Source organism: Rhinatrema bivittatum, chromosome 5 (assembly GCF_901001135.1).
Source record: "Rhinatrema bivittatum chromosome 5, aRhiBiv1.1, whole genome shotgun sequence".
NCBI classification, from domain to species: domain Eukaryota; kingdom Metazoa; phylum Chordata; class Amphibia; order Gymnophiona; family Rhinatrematidae; genus Rhinatrema; species Rhinatrema bivittatum.
This window is the reverse complement of record NC_042619.1, coordinates 362,663,370-362,680,363: the sequence shown is the minus strand read 5'-3', so window position 1 is coordinate 362,680,363 and position 16,994 is coordinate 362,663,370. Positions and strand designations below refer to the sequence as shown.

The 16,994-nt window shown below is 42.9% G+C and overlaps 1 protein-coding gene across 7 annotated transcripts in view; it reads left to right on the top strand.

The window, feature by feature from the left end:
* The window catches only part of CLDN10 (claudin 10), a 259,036-nt gene that overhangs the window by 94,676 nt on the left and 147,366 nt on the right, over nt 1–16,994 (top strand). The gene's annotated exons all lie outside the window — the stretch shown is intronic.

Below are 16,994 nucleotides of genomic sequence, written 5' to 3'. Positions count from 1 at the left end.
GATTCCATCAACTTGTAGCGGGGAGCTGTGGAAGGAGAAAGAGCTATGGAAGCTGGAACTAGGATTTCTGCTCAGGAACCACGTTTGGAGGCTCAAGGCATTGATATTGCCTCTTTTTTGGTTAGACCCTGTCATATTACATAAGAATCAATTTGGGAGGCCATAGAAGAACTTGGAAAAATTATATCATCTCAATTTAAACCATTAGAACTTAAAGCTGTGGATATGGGAGCTAAGATATCCACTTTGGAATCATTTAAATTACAGACGGAGAACTTTTTTGACACTGATAAGACTGAGATAGAATTTTTAAAAGCTCTACAATCTACTGTAATTAAGGAGATCTCTCAATTGTCCTTGAAAATGGAAAATCTGGAAAATATTGTTAGAAATCGGAACTTAAGGTTCATAAATTTTCCAAAAAGTTCTCTGTTCACTCCAAAGGACATGTTAAAAAAAATACTTTTTGGAAGTTTTGAAAATTTTCTGACCAGTCCTTACCACCTATAGCAAAAGCTTTTTATGTACAGGGCATGAGAAGAGGCTCGGTTATATCATCAAAAGATCCTGCTTTAGAAATGGATAATTTGTCAGCCATTTTAAAGCAATCAATATCTGAGAAAATTTCACCGGCCACACTAGTAGACACTTTTCTTCTGGAACCTGACAGAGATTGGGTCTTATAAGAACATGCCATACTGGGTCAGACGAAGGGTCCATCAAGCCCAGCATCCTGTTTCCAACAGTGGCCATTCCAGGCCATAAGAACCTGGCAAGTACCCAAAAACTAAGTCTATTCCATGTTACCGTTGCTAGTAATAGCAGTGGCTATTTTCTAAGTCAACTTAATTAATAGCAGGTAATGGACTTCTCCCCCAAGAACTTATCCAATCCTTTTTTAAACACAGCTATACTAACTGCAATAACCACATCCTCTGGCAACAAATTCCAGAGTTTAATTGTGCTTTGAGTAAAAAAGAACTTTCTCCGATTAGTTTTAAATGTGCCACATGCTAACTTCATGGAGTGCCCCCTAGTCTTTCTATTATCCGAAAGAGTAAATAACCGATTCACATCTACCTGTTTTAGACCTCTCATGATTTTAAACACCTCTATCATATCCCCCCTCAGCTGTCTCTTCTCCAGGCTGAAAAGTCCTAACCTCTTTAGTCTTTCCTCATAGGGGAGCTATTCCATTACCCTTATCATTTTGGTTGCCCTTCTCTGTACCTTCTCCATCGCAATTATATCTTTTTTGAGATGCGACAACCAGAATTGTACACAGTATTCAAGGTGCGGTCTCACCATGGAGCGATACAGAGGCATTATGACATTTTCCGTTTTATTCACCATTCCCTTTCTAATAATTCCCAACATTCTGTTTGCTTTTTTGACTGCCGCAGGACACTGAACCGATGATTTCAATGTGTTATCCACTATGACACCTAGATATCTTTCTTGGGTTGTAGCACCTAATATGGAACCTAACCTTGTGTAACTATAGCATGGGTTATTTTTCCCTATATGCATCACCTTGTACTTAGTAAAGACAATGAGAATCGGACGATCAGAAGAAGCCCTTTATTTTTATTTGAAATAAAGGGCTTCTTCTGATCGTCCGATTCTCATTGTCTTTACTGTATCACAGCCAACTGGATCGGCTTCCGATTTGCTTTTTGGGTCCATCACCTTGTACTTATCCACATTAAATTTCATCTGCCATTTCAATGCCCAATTTTCCAGTCTTACAAGGTCTTCCTGCAATTTATCACAATCTACTTGCGATTTAACTACTCTGAACAATTGTGTATCATCTGCAAATTTGATTATCTCACTCATCGTATTTCTTTCCAGATCATTTATAAATATATTGAAAAGTAAGGGTCCCAATACAGATCCCTGAGGCACTCCACTGCCCACTCCCTTCCACTGAGAAAATTGTCCATTTAATCATACTCTCTGTTTCCTGTCCTTTAGCCAGTTTGCAATCCACGAAAGGACATCACCACCTATCCCATGACTTTTTACTTTTCCTAGAAGTCTCTCATGAGGAACTTTGTCCACCGCCTTCTGAAAATCCAAGTACACTACATCTACCGGTTCACCTTTATCCACATGTTTATTAACTCCTTCAAAAAAGTGAAGCAGATTTGTGAGGCAAGATTTGCCTTGGGTAAAGCCATGCTGACTTTATTCCATTAAACCATGTCTTTCTATATGTTCTGTGATTTTGATGTTTAGAACACTTTCCACTATTTTTCCTGGCACTGAAGTCAGGCTAACCGGTCTGTAATTTCCCGGATCACCCCTGGAGCCCTTTTTAAATATTGGGGTTACATTAGCTATCCTCCAGTCTTCAGGTACAATGGATGATTTTAATGATAGTTTACAAATTTTTACTAATAGGTCTGAAATTTAATTTTTTAGTTCTTTCAGAACTCTGGGGTGTATACCATCCGGTCCAGGTGATTTACTACTCTTCAGTTTGTCAATCAGATCTACCACATCTTCTAGGTTCACCGTGATTTGATTCAGTCCATTTGAATCATTGCCCATGAACACCTTCTCCAGTACGGGTACCTCCCCAACATCGTCTTCAGTAAACACCGAAGCAAAGAAATCATTTAATCTTTCCACGATGGTCTTATCTTCTCTAAGTGCCCCTTTAACCCCTCGATCATCTAACGGTCCAACTGACTCCCTCACAGGCTTTCTGCTTCGGATATATTTAAAAAGTTTTTACTGTGAGTTTTTGCCTCTACAGCCAACTTCTTTTCATATTCTGTCTTAGCCTGTCTTATCAATGTCTTACATTTAACTTGCCAATGTTTATGTATTAACCTATTTTTTCTGTTGGATCCTTCTTCCAATTTTTGAATGAAGATCTTTTGGCTAAAATAGCTTCTTTCACCTCCCCTTTTAACCATGCCGGTAATCGTTTTGCCTTCTTTCCACCTTTCTTAATGTGTGGAATACATATGGACTGTGCTTCTAGAATGATAATTTTTAACAATGACCACGCCTCTTGCATATTTTTTACTTTTGTAGCTGCTCCTTTCAGTTTTTTTCTAACAATTTTTCTCATTTTATCAAAGTTTCCCCTTTGAAAGTTTAGCACGAGAGCCGTGGATTTGCATACTGTTCCCCATCCAGTCATTAATTCAAATTTGACCATATTATGATGACTATTGCCAAGTGGCCCCACCAAGTCCTGTGCTCCACTGAGAATTAGATCTAAAATTGCTCCCTCTCTCGTCGGTTCCTGAACCAATTGCTCCATAAAGCTATCATTTATTCCATCCAGGAATGTTATCTCTCTAGCGTGTCCCGATGATACATTTACCCAGTCAATATTGGGGTAATTGAAGTCTCCCATTATTATCGCACTACCAATTTGGTTAGCTTCCCTAATTTCTCTTAGCATTTCACTGTCCGTCTCACCATCTTGACCAGGTGGACGGTAGTATACTCCTATCACTATAGTCTTCCCCGACACACAAGGGATTTCCACCCATAAAGATTCAATTTTGCATTTTGTTTCATGCAGGATGTTTATCCTGTTGGACTCTATGCCATCCCGGACATAAAGCGCCACACCGCCTCCTGGGTGCTCCTCTCTGTCATTGTGATATAATTTGTACCCCGGTATAGCACTCTCCCATTGGTTATCCTCCTTCCACCATGTCTCTGAGATGCCAATTAAGTCTATGTCATCATTCACTGCTATACATTCTAATTCTCCCATCTTACTTCTTAGACTTCTGTCATTAGCATACAAACATTTCAAAGTTTGTTTTTTGTTTGTATTTTCATTCTGCTTTTTAATTGATAGGGATAAGTTAGAATTTTTTAGCTCAGGTGAGTTTTTAGTTACAGGCACTTGGACTACTTTTCTTATTATTGGAACCTCACTGTCGGGATGCCCTAATTCTAATGCATCATTAGTATCCTTTGAAGATACCTCTCTCCGAACCATGCGCTGCTGCGCGACTGTTAGCTTTCCCCTTTGTTCTAGTTTAAAAGCGGCTCTATCTCCTTTCTAAAGGTTAGCGCCAGCAGTCTGGTTCCACCCTGGTTAAGGTGGAGCCCAACCCTTCGCAAGAGACTCCCCTTTCCCCAAAAGGTTCCCCAGTTCCTAACAAAACTGAATCCCTCTTCCTTGCACCATCGTCTCATCCACACATTGAGACTCCGGAGCTCTGCCTGCCTCTGGTGACCTGCACGTGGAACAGGGAGCATTTCAGAGAATATTACCCTAGAGGTTCTGGATTTAAGCTTTCTACCTAAGAGCCTAAATTTGGCTTCCAGAACCTCCCTCCCACATTTTCCTATGTGTTGGTGCCCACATGTACCATGACAGCCGGCTCCTCCCCAGCACTATCTAAAATCCTATCTAGGTGACGTGTGAGTTCCGTCACCTTCGCACCAGGTAGGCATGTTACCAGGCGATCCTCACGCCCACCAGCCACCCAGCTATCTACATTCCTAATAATCGAATCACCAACTATGACGGCTGACCTAACCCTTCCCTCCTGGGCAGTAGGCCTTGGGGAGATATTCTCAGTGCGAAAGGACAATGCATGACCTGGAGAGCAGGTCCTTGCTACAGGATCCTTTCCTGCTGCACCCAGTTGATGCTCTCCAATCATGAGACCTTCTTCCTCCAAGGCAGCACCAGGGCTGCCAGTCTGAAGCTGGGACTTGGCTACTATGTCCCTGAAGGTCTCATCTATATACCTCTCTGTCTGCCTCAGCTCCTCCAGGTCTGCCACTCTAGCCTCCAGAGATCGTACTCGTTCTCTGAGAGCCAGGAGCTCTTTGCATCGCATGCACATGTACAACTTCTCACCAGTGGGTAAAAAATCATACATGTGACACTCGATGCAAAAGACTGGGAAGCCCCCCTCTTGCTGCTGGACTGCTGCCTTCCTCTCAATTTTGATCAGGTCCTAGTTAAGTTTTAGGTTGCTATGGGAGTAGGAATGTGTCTAACGTCCTTTAAATGTCTACCATCCTTTACTTCAGGCATAAATCTGAGTCTTTCTTAAATCTACACGTGAGAGTATTTCCTGATGTTGCAAAGCAGACTCAGAAATGCCATCAGCAATTCTTGATATTGAAACCTAGGGTGTTATAAATCAGGGGATTGTTTTTCTAAAATTTCCATGTACATGTTGTATTAAGTATAAGGGGGATTCATGTCTTCTTTAAGTCTTCACAGTTGTCTTTATTCCTAGCGGATAAATTACTATCTGGATAAAGTGCCTTGTTAACTTCCATAATTGTCGTCACAGTGCAAGATTCCAAGTAATAGACACTCTCATTCGTTAGTCTATCATCTTTTTTTTCCTTGTGTGTATTGTATATTGTTACATTTATTTGAAGTTGTGTAATCCTCCCCAGATTGGGGACTTGATCCACAATGGGTCATATATATGCCTATTATTATTTCTTATCCACATTATATTTTGTATTCCTATTTTGGATTTTCCAATGCAAGAATTGTCTTGTTGTTTATATTGAAATTCATTAAAATATAAATTGAAAAAAAAAAAAAGGCAAGTTAGCTTACCGTAAATGGTGTTTTCCATAGATAGCAGGATGAATTAGCCCTGCTATTCGAGTGACGTCACTGACGGTGTACTCTAGTGGACATTTCTTCAAGATTGAAAATTTTTTTTTGTGCTGCGCCTGTGTGGCACTTCCCGTGCACAGTGGGGTAGATTTTATAAATGAACGCACGGGCGTACTTTTGTTCATGCACCAGGCGCGAACAAAAGTACGCTGGATTTTATAAGATACGCGCATAGCCGCGCGTATCTTATAAAATCCGGGGTCGGCGAGCGCAAGGGGGTGCACATTTGTGCAACCTGCGCGCGCCGAGCACAGCGCGCGCTGCCTGTTCCCTCCGAGGCGGCTCCGAAATCAGAGCGGCCTCGGAGGGAACTTTACTTCCGCCTCCCCTCACCTTCCCCTCCCTTCCCCTACCTAACCCACCCCCCGGCCCTATCTAAACCCCCCCTACCTTTGTTGGCAGATTTACGACTGCAGAAAGTAGGCGTAAATCTGCGCGCGCCAGCGACTGCTGGCACGCCATCACCCGACCCGGGGGCTGGTCCGGAGGCCTTGACCACGCCCTCAGGCCGGCGCCACACCCCCGGGCCTGCCCCCGAAACGCTGCGTCACTCGCGGCACGCCCCCAAAACGCCACGTCACTCGCGGCACGCCCTGACACGCCCCCAACACGCCCCTCCATGCAAGCCCCGGGACTTACGTGTGCCGCTGAGCCTATGCAAAATAGACTCGGCGCGCGCAGGGGGGGGGGGGTTGGGGTAGGGTTTTGGGGGGTACACGCGTACCCCGTTGAAAATCTACCCCAGTGCGTCATCACTCTCTTCAGTTAGAAAAATCTAGAAGGCAGCAGCCTTAGTATATAGAAGCAGAAAACAACATGTCCAGGGAGGAGGGAGGGAACACATGGCTAATTTATCCTGCTATCTATGAAAACACTGTTTACTGTAGAAAACTTGCCTTTTTTCATCAATAAGCATGCTGAATTAGCCCTGCTATTTGGGAGTCCCAAGCATATAAAGAAAAAAAAAAGCTATGGACTAGAGGAGATGGTTTATTTTCACCTGCTGTAGCATACCTTCCATTTCACTGCCCTCGTTCCCTTTTTTATTTTTTTTTTATTTTTTACTCCCCAGTGGACATGGTTTTCTGATCTAGTACACTGGATAACACTGCTCATCCCAGTCCACTATCCGTAGCTGTTAAACGGTCCAGGCAGTAGTGCGCAGTAAAAGTATGGACTGAAGACCAAGTAGCAGCTCTATATATGTCCTGTATGGGAACATTTCACAGATGCTCTATAGAAGAAGCTTTGGCTTGCAGCTGATGTGCTGAAACTGAACCTGATAAGGGAATCTGTGTTGAAGTATGACAGAACTGAATACAGTCTGCAATCCATTTGGATATGGTTCTTTTGGAAACTGCAACCCCTAGTGAGTTTGGGTTAAATGATACGAACAATTGAGAAGATTGTCGATCAGGCTGAGTTCTTTGCTTATAGTAGACCATTGCTCTTTTGCAGTCTAATGTATGGAGTACAGATTCTCTCCTCTTGGCATGAGGCCTGGGAAAGAATATTGGAAGTGTAATGTCCTGATTAATGTGAAAGGCTGACACCACTTTGGATAGGAACTTAGGATGAGTCCTGAGAACTACCTTTTCATGGTAAAACTGTACATAAAGCAAGAAATGAACTAAGGCTTTTAGTTTACTTATTCTTCAGGCTGAAGTTATTTCTACGGGAAAAACCACTTTCCAAGTTAGATATTTCAAATGAGCAGACTACAGCAGTTCAAAAGGAGCTTTCTTTAGGGTTGATAAGACTATGTTCAGATCCCAGAGAACTGGGGGTTTCCAGATTGGAGGATGAAGATTAAAGAGTCCTTTTATGAAACGAGATATTAGAGGGTGAGAGGCTATCAAGGAGTCATTATGTCTTTCATGATAAGCAGCTACAGTACTGAGGTGTACTCTGACCGAGGAAGTCACTAAACCTGATTTGGAGAGGTGAAGCAAGTAAGTGAGGATTTCTGCAAGTATCAAGGAAAATGGAGAAATCTTTTGAGTTTGGCACCAATTGGCATATCTCTTCCATTGGAAGGAGTACTTTATTCTATGGTATGAGTAATTCCACTAGATTTGTCTCGTGGAATGTGTGCGGCCTCCACTCCCCTATTAAACGCACCAAAGTACTCTCTCACCTGAAGAAACAGTCGTCGGCGGTGGCTTTCTTACAAGAGACCCATCTTACGGACGCTGAGCACGAAAAACTTAGGCGCACGTGGGTGGGAGAGGTGAGATACGCCTCAGCCACTTCCAAATCAGCGGGAGTAGCGATCCTTTTTCGTAAGCAATTCCCAATTGCAATAAGTAAGGAAATAAAAGATCCCCAGGGACGCTACTTGATTTTGGTAACTGAACTTTATAATCATACAGTAGTGCTCTGTAATTTGTATGCACCCAATACTTATGACCCTGGCTTCTATCGCAGTCTGTAAGCCCATTTAATTCCATATTTGTCTGATATTTTAATTATTGGGGGTGACTTTAACACCATTAGGGATCCGCACTTGGAAGCTTCTCAGAGTCGGCGGTGGGATGCGGGTGTCGGCAGGGGCCCTGCGTTGCTGGAGTCTCGACTACATTTATTAGATGCTTGGCGAGACCTGCACCCCACTGAGCGTGATTTTACACATCTCTCCAGGGCGCATTCCTCTTTCTCACGCATAGATTACTTTCTTATGAGTACCCACGCATTCCACAGGGTTGTCGAGGCGGGTATTGAGAGTATTATGATATCGGACCATGCCCCTGTGTGGGTAGACATGGGTTTTCTAGCTCCTTTCAACTCCCCCAAAATTTGGCGTTACCCCTACTTTCTAGCCCAAGACGAGAAATTTAAAGAGTTTCTCTTGGCAAAATGGAAGGACTATACGGCCAATAACTCACTTCATGAGTCAAACCCCGTGTTATTTTGGAATGCGGCCAAGGCGGTGCTGCGAGGTGAAATCATATCTTATGTGTCCCACCACCGGAAAACCCCTAATCATCGCATTATGACTCTTAATGCCCAGGTGCGTCATGCTAGAATTCAACTGATTCGCGCCAAATCCGAGGAGACGAGAGCATCCTATATGTCCAAACAGCATGCTCTTAATTCCCTTTTACACCAGAGGGCTAAGAAGAGCCACCTTTACTATAAATTTAAACTATACCAGTACAGTAACAAGACCAGGAGAATGATGTCTAACCTTATTAAGTCCTCGGGGGTCAGTAGATTTATCCCTGCGCTGCGTAAATACCTGGTTGAGGTGGTCAGGGACACACCCTCTATATTAAAGTGTTTTCGAGATTTTTATTCCTCCCTTTATGCATCTGAAGGGTGGAACCAGGAAGCTTGTCAGCAGTTTTGTGAACAAGTGTCCCTCCCTCACCTGACCCGGGACCAATGTAATATGTTGAATGCTCCCATCTCGGAGGCGGAGATATGCCTGGCAATTCAACGATCTAAAAATTTTAAAGCCCCAGGGCCCGACGGGTTTACAGCGGAGTTTTTTAAATTATTGACAGATCAGGTGTCCAAACCGCTGTCTTTGATGTTCTCAGCATTGGTGGCCCAGGGTTCTTTCCCTGATCACGCAAATTTGGCACATATCACTCTGATACCGAAGGCTGGCAAGGACCCCTTACTACCGGAATCCTACCGTCCAATATCTTTACTTAACTATGATCACAAAGTGTTGGCCAAAATCTTGGCGGACAGATTGGCTGTTTACCTTCCAGCTCTGGTGGGGGATCACCAGGCGGGTTTTGTCCGCCAACGCTACGCGCTTAACAATATTCGCAAAGTTTTAAGTGCCATGACGATGAGTCAACAGATGTCCCACTCATACTTGACTATCAGCTTCGACGCGGAAAAAGCGTTCGACAGAGTGGAGTGGGATTATCTGTTTTATGTCTTGAAACGCTTGGGTTTTGGGGGTTTCTTTCTACAGGCTATTCAACTCCTTTACAGTGGGCCGAAAGCTTGTATAATGGCTAATGGGGCGCAATCGGACCCCTTCCCGGTGGGCAGGGGTACTCGACAGGGATGTCCTCTTTCCCCTCTCTTATTCCTTTTACAGTTAGAACCCCTGTTACTTGCCATAAATGGGTCTCTGGAGATTCGAGGCATTCGCATGGGCGACGATATCTTTAAGCAAGTTGCCTTTGCCGACGATCTCTTGGTTTTTATTACTAAACCTCACACGTCCTTACCCCCTTTGCTGCGATTGATTCAGGGTTTTGGAAGGTTTTCTGGGCTTCGGCTTAATAGGTCAAAATCCCTGGTTTTGGCATACCCGAGCACCCTGAGGGACACCTGGATAGGCCCCTTCCCTTTGCAGTGGGCGGGGGATGACCTCCGCTATCTAGGGGTTCACCTTCCAGGGAATCCGGAACGAATATACCAGGCCAATGTACCTCGATTGCTTCACCAGACCCAAAACACTTTGACAACATGGGGGACCCTGCCCCTTTCGGTTACGGGGCGCGTCTCGTTATTCAAAATGACCATATTGCCGAAATGTCTCTACCTTCTGCAGAATGTGCCCCTGCTTTTGAAACGCAGGGACTTAGCCGCCTTGGAACGCTCCTTGCGCAAATTCCTGTGGCGGGGCGGGAAATCCAGACTTCCTTTAAGGTGGCTACAGAATACTTGGGGAATGGGTGGTTTGGGAGTGCCCGATCTTGCTCGTTACAATTTAGCCTGCAATCTGCGGCTCATACGTAATTGGCTGATGGGGACCTCCCATTATGCATCCCTGTCGGTGGACCAAGCTCTTATGCATCCGTTGGCCCCGGCTTATGTGCTGCAGGCTGGTTTGAGCCTCCTTCCCACCTTTTTGTCTCAGACTGCTCTTGTTAGGCCTATCAGGCTTACTTGGCTACGTCTTACCAGGCTTTTACAAGTCCCTTTGACATGTGCTTACTTTTTATCTCTTAGTGGGAATGTCGACTTCCCCGCGGGGTCTCAGTCCGTTATGTTTAAGGTGTGGGTGTCAAAAGGCATTACCCACTTGGGGCATCTGTGGACTCGCGAAGGGGAGTTTATGCAGTTCTCGGACTTTCGAGACTTGTATCACTTGGGGGCTACCCATACTTTCCCATACTTGCAAATCCGCCACTATGTGAATACTTTGCCGGCGGCCACTAAGGAGATTACACTGTTCACTACACTAGATAGTCTTTTTCATTTTGAGCAGACCAGGGTCCCTTCACTATCTAGTTATTATAAATTCCTGCAGCACCGGCTCACGTTGGATGTCTGCTCCTATCTTGTAGAGCGGTGGAATAGGGATGGGGACTTTTGTCTTACGAGTCTCATTTTACGCAAGTGTTTTCGGCGCATCACCAGGATCTCAGCTAATATGTACTTTAGGGAAATGCAATTCAAATTTTTAAGTCGGGCATACGTTTCTCCCCAGATGGCGTACAATTCATCTATAGCTGTTTCATCTTCCTGTGTTCGCTGTCCTGGGATGGTGGGCACGCTGTCCCACGTTTTTTGGACGTGCCCTTCGGTCCGCAAATTTTGGCGTAAGATAGCGGATTATATGGCAGATTTATTGGATGTGGCCCTGCCTTTCTCACCCATGTGGTTTTTATTTGGCTGCATTTCCCCCATCAGAGTTCGAGATCCTGGTGCGCGCCTTTTACTACAAAAAGCTAGTTTGGTGGGGAAGAAAACCATTTTGTTGATTTGGCGATCCCCGGAGCCCCCATCTTTTTGGGGGTGGAGGAATCAACTGCATGCCATGATGACCATGGAGAGTATGGCAGCTCGAGGTTCTCCGCGACAGCGTCATCTAATCTCAAGCATCTGGAATTCCTATCTTCAGCGACTACCTCACCGGGTGCGTAGCCTCGCGCTGAATGATTGAGTGGTGACTGCTATCTTTCACTCGGACTTGCCTGATGATCCAGACTATTTTGCCCGGCCACTCCGTCTGTCTTCAATGTTGTGGACTATAGAGGACTATAGGGGGGGAAGGGTTGGGGGGGAATAGGGGGGGGGATTCTGCAGGTGGGGGGGGGGAGAAAAAGTTGTATCTGTTTGTTGGTTTGTCTAACCTTGGGAGGGCTCAGGAAACACCCTCTTTACTCTGTATTTTTTGCAAAACCAATAAAAATTGTTTGAACATAAAAAAAAAAAAAATCTCTGAAAAAGGTTGAGGCACCCAAGATCCATGTTCCTTGAGGAGGAACCTGTCTTGGAGAAAGTTCTTCTTGGAGAATAAATTTGTCCAGGTGAGAGCAAGAAGTTAACCCTGAACACTCTGAACGGTTACTTTGTGAAGAGCCTAAGCTAATAGAGAGAGGCTTTGGAGGAGACACCCAAGGAGGATAAGATAGTATATCTATATGGGATCCTTAGTGTGGTGAGATTGAGATGGTGACTTTTTATTCCTCTGATGACTCTGGACCTCATGATCATCACTATTTTGCGAATTCCTTTCTTTGGACGATGCATGTGTCGATGAACGCCTTTCGTGTGTAGAAGAGGCACCATAGTGGACGGTGTGAATGCATCGATGCACCGTGAGCCGAATGGTGTGTCTGTGCAGATGCGTTGCACTTTGTGAGGCGCAATGCAGTCTGCACTGAGATAGATTACTTTGGCTTTTGACTGGAAGACTGTGTTGGTGCATCCTGCGCCGATATCATTGTGGCGTGTTTTGTATTTGACGCCTTTTTTGAACCCTGTGTGGAGGGATCCCGCAGGCTAGAAGATGCCTTGCGTTGGTGTCTGGAGGTGCAAATGGTGCACTTGTGTCGGGGCCACGTGGGGCTTGAGCTGGAGGTCCAGATTTTACCTTTTTTTGTTCCGGTTCAGTCCGATGCTGTTTTGGTTTCGGCTTTACTGATGAGAAATGTCTGGGCATGCTATGAGATTTAGATTTTAGGCCCAGGGACAATTGGCCTGAATGTCCTGAAGTGGGCACATAGCTTCCTGAGGTTGGCAAAGCTTCCTCTTGCTCCCAGAGGCTGGAAATCTTTGTGGCCCTTTGCCTCTGGGCCCTGGGTGACATGCATCTGCAGTCCCTGCATGATGCTTGATCATGGTCTGGGCTGAGGCAAATATAGCAATAATTATAATTGTCAGCGACGGCCATGATGTGTCGGACAGACAATATTTAAAGCCTGGTTTTTCTGATGATGTGAGCACTGAAAAGTGCTGTTTGGGGATTGCTAGCATGAAGAGAAAATTAGAAGAGAAAGGTAGAGAAAAATATCCATGCCTGAGCGCGGAAAAATCAAACTGAAGAGAATGATGATGTGCTGTGCGCGGGAAGTGCTGCACAGGTGCAGCACAACAAAACTTTTCAATCTTGGAGAAGATGTCTGCTAGAGTGTGCCGTCAGTGACGTCACCCAAATAGCAGGGCTAATTCAGTCTGCTTATCGAAAGAAAACATCAAGATATCTCAATTCTGAGAGAATAGGTAATTGAGCATCACCCATCTTAAAACAAGAAGAACTTCAGGAAGAAGAAAAGAAGTATCAATTTGAGTTACTGAAATGGGATTAATATAGAGTCTATAGGTAAAATAAGCTGCATATCCTTAGCATAAAAATGAAAATGCGTATTATAGGAGACAAATAATTTGGCAGATGGAACTAGGCAAATATTAAAATTTGGTGATAGGATTGAGTCCCATGGCAACCCTGATTCCAGTGATCTTTAGTCTGAGTGAGATGCCCAAAACTACCCTTGTTGGAATCATTTAAGGATAGGAGGGCTCAAACAAACTTCCATAAGGCATCTATGAAGAATAACAAAACCCACAGTATCAGAAGCAGCAGCAGAAGCAAAAAATCCAGTGTAGAAAGCAACAAAGTCTCTGCCCCATGTTTGCTACAAAACGAAAACTGATAAGCATGCTTTTTTCATTTTACATCATGAAGGTTATAAAGCTGTTGAAAACCATTTTTTCTAACAACTTTGCAAAAAGAAACAGCAAGTTCAAGATGGGGCAGTAAAGATGTCAATACTGATCCTTGCGGGATGCCATAGAGAGGGCAATTTTCAAACAACCCACAAAGGCTAAAGCCTGCCAGTACTTTTTACTGGCAGACTTTAGCCAGAATTTTCAAAATGGATCTATGCACATAAATACAATTTGAAAATTTGTGGGTGTGCACAGAACGCCCTGTGGCATATGTGCACAAATTTACACCCGCCTGCTGGAACACCTATTTAGTATGCACATAAAAGTATGCAGGATATCGCGCTCCTCATGCACTTTTAAACACATACCTACCGGGGCTATGCTCAAAGAGCTACTCAGGCACATAAACCGGGTTTTATGTGCATTAGTGCCTTTGAAAATTACCCCCAAAGGATCCTTAGTGGCAAAGCAAGAGAAGGGAAAGACCAAAGAATATATAGGGTCTGCAGTAACATAGTTGGTACAAAGCGATGGACAAATGAGGTGGAGCAAGCAGTCCGTATCTGTCGACGTTCTATATGATTCATCCCACTCACTGTTTATTTGCGACCTGATTAAGGGCCTAATTCACTACAAGGAAAACATTCAGTGTGCCGCTGAGTGAGAAATGTAACAGGTTAATTTTAACCACAATGTACATTATGGTTACTTCCAAAGACCTTACCAATGATATAATGGAACTATTCCATAAATAGAATTTTGGTTCTCAACCAAACAGAAAGCAGGATTCCCGGTCCATTGCTCCAGAGTGCTGCCATAGAGGTTTCTAATTGTATCTCCTTTACCTATCCACTCATTTTGGACATGTGTACTTCCAGTTTTAAATATCTTGTCAATTTAGAGCAATTAATATTAAAACTATGTAAAATAGCCCTGGTAGCTGTATTTTTCGCCATCTGAGAAATTTCCAAAATTACAGTGGTTTAAAGAACAGGAAGAGGACCCAGATCCTGATAGATGCATCACGCTGTGCAGTTTCCTCAGACAGGAACCTTGTTGGCAGCAACCTTGTTGGCAAATTTTCTAATTTCCTTCAGGGAAGAAAGAACAATATTGATTGTTCATGTGGAACAAAAATATCTACTAAGCTCAGAGCAAGAAAGAATTCTGCATTTTTATTTTGTTTCTTCTTTTTGAATTATAATTTATGGAGGTTGGTGAGAACACGCAGGACTATGTATACATACATATACATATATATATATATGTTTAACTTTCTATTGTGCCAAAGGTAGAATCTAACCACAGACTGGAGTTTGTTGCCTTCAGCCAAGAATCATGATGTTGATGCATCATATCCAGCAAATGTCTTTTCCATATTAATCTAAGTTTGGCTCTCAGTCAGGCACTCACTAAATCATTCATTATGTTAAGCTAGCTAAATTAAAATTTTGTTTTGACCAAAATAGTTAAAACAGTTACTTGTAGCAATGGCAAAAGAAAAGATCCCACCTATTGTATATCAGCTCCAAAATAATCCTTAATTCATATGACCACTGATTTTGGGCAGAAGGCTTTAGTATTTTTATGATTTCTAACAAATGAAATGATGGAAAGAATTCTATAAAAGGGATCAATGACTGTCCATGTTATGTTATGCATCCATCTGGAGAGGCTATAACTCTCCAAAAAAGGATAGAAATTCATCCACTATAGCATGTGGGTGATGTTTGAGATATCTTCATCTTCCATTCCTTTAAATGTTAATTGTTAATTGTTAATTATTTTATATTAGTATGATTTAATGGTGGGTTTGAATGGTTAGAATGATTGGGAGTCTTGAAGTGTTTTATGTGGTTTCTGCGGCAGCCGATTTCTGTTTAATTTCTCAATTAATTCTCAATTAATTCTCAATTAATTCTCAATTAATTTCTCAATTAATTTCTCAATTAATTCTCAATTAATTCTCAATTAATTTCTCAATTAATTCTGTCAAACTGTTGTTAAAAACTTTGTATACTGTCTTTCTATATTGATATCTGATTATGACAAAGATCCCTTTGTTTTATCTGTTGTAATGATTAAATAAATAAATAAATAAATATATTTTTAAAAAGTTTGGCATGTGGGAAAAATATATGAATCTCTCAGTATTTTCAGATAATCGTCTCCAAAAACAAAAATCCGCTTTGCTTTCTATTCAAAACTGTTAGAAGCTGTTAGGGTTGTAGAATATTGACTGCGCCACCAATTCATGCCCCTTACTCTTCAGCACTTTGCCAATAGCAAAACAGAAATACAAGCTAACAAAAAAAAAAAAAAAGACAGCTTTTTATTGGGTTAGCATAATACATTTCTTGACTAGATTTCCAGAGCTAATACTCCCTTCCTCAGGCCAGAATAGAATGAGCAAAAGATGTTACCAGAAAATAAGTGATTTATAACAGGCATTCAATGATAGGATGAAGAGGGAGGAGGGTTGATGGGTGATCAGAAGCTGACATAAGAACATAAGATGTGCCATGCTGAGTCAGGTCAAAGGGCCATAGAGCTCAGTATCCTGTCTTTGACAGTGGTCAGTCTTGGCAGATCCCAAAGAGTAGATCCATTTCTTCTACCATGCTTCTAATGTATTTAATGCAGAACATGTAAAGTGGCATGCTAAAGGGCGAGAGAGGACAGATGCTAAATGCAATATTCAACTCATACAGACACAAAATCAAACACTACAGAGAGGATCAAAACACCACCTCCGTGGTTTCACGTTTTGAAACCAGACAACTGCATCAATGATCTTATGATTAGGATAATTAAAAGAAATGTAAAACAATGCAGGAATTTAAAACCATTGAAGTTAAAATGATCAGATATTTTGGAACTGACAATAAAGGACTCAAAGACCTAAATGTCTTAACCTATTATAAGCTATAAATTATACTACTTTTCACACTTTGATCACACCCACACCTATTACCTCCATCCCCCCCAACACAGATTCTCAACCCACACCCACCCCAGACACACACTATACACACTCCTGAATCACCACACCCGCAAAGCTCTGCACCCCCCCCCCCCCCCCCCATACACAGCCATACCTCCCAAGCACACACACTCTTACACATATACAGTAGAGCCCTGGCACACATTATCCCTTACCCATCTTGCACATTCAAATGCAATGAAACACACATATCCCACTTACTCCGACCCATATATACTCACATGCCCATATCCCCCATACACACAAACTCCCTACCCACAAACTCCCACACACATTCCCTCATAATCACTCCCCCCACATCCCAATACACACACAAATCCCTCCCAACAATCCCTACCAATCCAAAAACCTCTTCTTTACCCACACATTTATCCCCAAATATAAACCTCCACACTATATAGAGCCTATATACCTATATCTATATAAATAAAAATGTTAAATAGTTTGGACAAAATTGCTAATCTCAGAAACCACTGAACCGATTGCTTT